Source organism: Pomacea canaliculata, linkage group LG11, assembly GCF_003073045.1.
Source record: "Pomacea canaliculata isolate SZHN2017 linkage group LG11, ASM307304v1, whole genome shotgun sequence".
In the NCBI taxonomy this organism is placed as follows: domain Eukaryota; kingdom Metazoa; phylum Mollusca; class Gastropoda; order Architaenioglossa; family Ampullariidae; genus Pomacea; species Pomacea canaliculata.
The window spans coordinates 5,631,544-5,634,909 of record NC_037600.1 but is presented as its reverse complement, the minus strand read 5'-3'; positions in this window follow the sequence as shown (position 1 = coordinate 5,634,909).

The window sequence follows — 3,366 nt, the reverse complement described above, 5'->3', positions numbered from 1 at the left end:
GCCTTATGTCCAGTCATTGACATGGTAAGTGCTGTGTACCTGTTTAAAACATTGTAGGTTTGACTCGCAAAAGCAATATGATGTCAAAATTTGTTACACTAAAAATCGTTTGTTATATCTATAATTTTCTTCTAAATTTTAGTATCTCTATTTATTTTAGGTTCATAATGACCGTAAAATCGTGCAATTTAGTAAACCTTTTTTCCACCACAGCTCCAACTACCAGTCTAGTCTCCAAATACCTCTTGGTTATTTTCCTATGTCTTACCGTTTAGTTTTTACTTAATTACAGTTTTATATTCGTGGAGGTACTTGTTTCAATGTGAATCCTTCGCGTTTCTGAAATAAATACGGCTCTTACAAAGGCTTAAAATATAATATTGTTATCCTAGGAACATGTAAAATACAGACTTTAAGTATTGATGAGCATGATTGCGGTTTCCAAAGTAGTTTGCTGAAGTAATGTTGCTGACTTTTTTCCAAAATGAGTGTTTATTAATTACATGATTATAGATTTTCTCACACGTTGTCAATGACATATGTTTAGTTAGATTATTCAACGCAAATGTATTTTAAAAAGTGTGAAAGACAGAGATTCAAACAACTGTGTATCTGTTTTCAGGAAAGCAAGCATCAGATGAAAATAATTATACAAGAGTAACAACATCGCTTTGTATTAAGTGCTTACCTTTGTTACTGCATGTTCTAATATAAGCTTACAGTATCATTGATTGTCTTTTCAGAAACTCTCAAACAACGATGAATCAAAAATAAACATATGACGCGCTTAGGAAAGCAAATTAAAAAAAAAAGTAATGGATACTTGGACTGGAACGGAAATGTGAAAGGATGTATATTAACACTATAAATATTTGATTGTAGGTCCTTGTAGTATTGAAACAAATAAGCGTTCTCTCTTAAATCGAATTTTTGGTTTCCTCTGCAATTAGATAGTGTTATGTTTACTTACTGATCTCTATCGGCTGTATTATTGTGTTTTGGTTTTAAACTGTGCTTTTTCTTTTTTTTTTTCATCGTCTAATGTCTCTTCTTTCTTGAACTTCGTAGCTAACTTTCATATTCATATGGGTAGTGTTTGTTATCAAAGTGATGTTGGGGAGCTGAGGAGAGGACGAGTATCATTGAGTCAATGACATGGCAGGGTCGGGGCAAGCTATGATTCATGAAGGTTTCGAAACGGGTTTGTCAGGTCTGAGATAAAATTGTGAGATTGGCTATAGATACTGATGGAAGCGAAAATTATTAATTAGTTTGTTCAAAATGAATTAATCTTTGGGAATAGAGTAGTTAGGAGGTTAAAAAGATAGACATTTTGAGGATTGAGAGTAGAAGAGAAAGAAAAGAGAGGGCAGAAAAGGAAGAAAAAGAAGCATAGAAGAAAGGGAGATAAGTGAGTCTGAGCTACCAACTAGCTAAGCTCTTTGTTAAAGAGCAGAAAGATAGTGGTAGTGTAGCTGGCAGTGAAACAAATTGTGGTTTATTGATCATTATGTGATAAACCTTTACCGAGTGAGTTAGGAGACGTTGAAATAGATCGGCAGGATACACTGGTAGCAGAGAGTTAACGGTGTGCTTTCTTACTTGGAAGAATTTGGAGCTCTAAAAATATGAAAACATCATGAATTGCAGAGTTGTAATAAATTCGTAGCTGGGACAGCATAAGGGCGACGTTAAAATCTGCGAACTCAATGATGAGAATAATTAATATAAATTCAAAGTAAGTGTAATGTTGCACTTAAAAAAAAAGTTCAAATTTCAAGGATCCAGTTAGCATGCGGCTAGGACGACACAGAACTGTAAGAAAGAAGATAGGAGTAGGCAGTGAGTGCTACACAGTTGCAGTAAATTCGTTGTCGTTAATTGAAAGAAGAAGTGGTAGAGCGCGGAACTCCAATGGAAGGAGTAGATGTAAACAGGTGCAGGACACACTTCCCCCATCTCTGCACAAATTTTGCATTCGTATTGGGTCAAGTTTTCTCGGTTATTTGTTAAAGCAAGGCTTCTCACATTTCGTGATTTTTAAGAGTGTCTTGCTTTTCCACGTTTTGTTCCTCCAGGTCCGCATATGGCATCTACTTTGTCCTGTCTCCAGCTATTGATTAGTCTTCCATGGGTTTTCTCTGGTTCTCTGTTTAAGGCTGACGTTATTTTCCCCAATTTTTTAATTGTTACAACTTGTTTAACGAACAACGATTTGATATAAGCAGTTATAGGCAAAGATTCAACGAAGAAAACACGATTAGGTTTGCGCGTAACACATACAAACTTTGAAATAATAAACGCGATACCTTCTTATTGTAGCGATCTCTAATTCTATGAGACACATGTTGTTACTTTAATACTTTAGAGCAAAGTCATACTCTAAGGACATTTTTGTAGCGCTTAAAAAGCGGAATGGAGGAAATAGAGGGACAAAGATACGAACAACAAATATGAAAGACGGAAGAATAATAAAGTACTAATGACGAATAGAAACAAATATAGTTAAGGCAATGACCCAAAAGAACGATGAATATGTATCTTGGAAAGAGACGACAAGAAACAGAATTAGCGGAAAAAAATGTGAGAATGAAGAATGATACCACTGTGGGTCTGTGTTAGAAGTAATGCTCAGGAAGTGCGTTTTTCATGAAAAATTTAAATGATTTAATAGTGGTAGGTGGCAGATAGAAAAGATAATTCACATGTTTTCTGCAAGAATTAACATGCTTTAATGTTGTGTTCTTGTGACGGTCGTAGAGAGTGGGAGTTGTCTAGGCTGGGATTTTAGGAGGTTTTAAACTCAGCTTTCTTATTGCTTGAATCAAATAGTATTGTTAAAGACGCATTTTTTTTAAGTAGGATTGTGCATGATATATCTCTTGATATTTTCTCTAGAGTTTAATTTATTGTCTCATAGACAGTCTAATATGCAGGATCATCACCGATCTTAAAATTTTTTAGACATTATATATTGATTCTTTAGTAATATTTTTTACCTCCTGCATCATCATCAGATGCATCTGCGGTAGATATAATAGTTTCAGCATGACAGAGGGTGCCATTATGAGTGGCTTGCTTGTACCATCTGACGAGGTGCATTAATGATTGTCTTTATGCACTGCTATGTATGGAGTTTTACTTTCCCTCCAGTTACCATTTACTCTTCTCTTAAACTAAACTTTTTCCAAGAAGTCATAGCATCTAAGAACATCCACTGTGTTGGATTGTTAGTTAACGCTAAATAAGTGAGGAAGTGGACAGAGAAACTTTGTTCCTTTTGATGTTGTCCCATTAGATCAGCAATAAAAGAATGCTTATTTCAATGTTATAGCTTGTGCTTAAGTGACCATGTGTGTTATATAT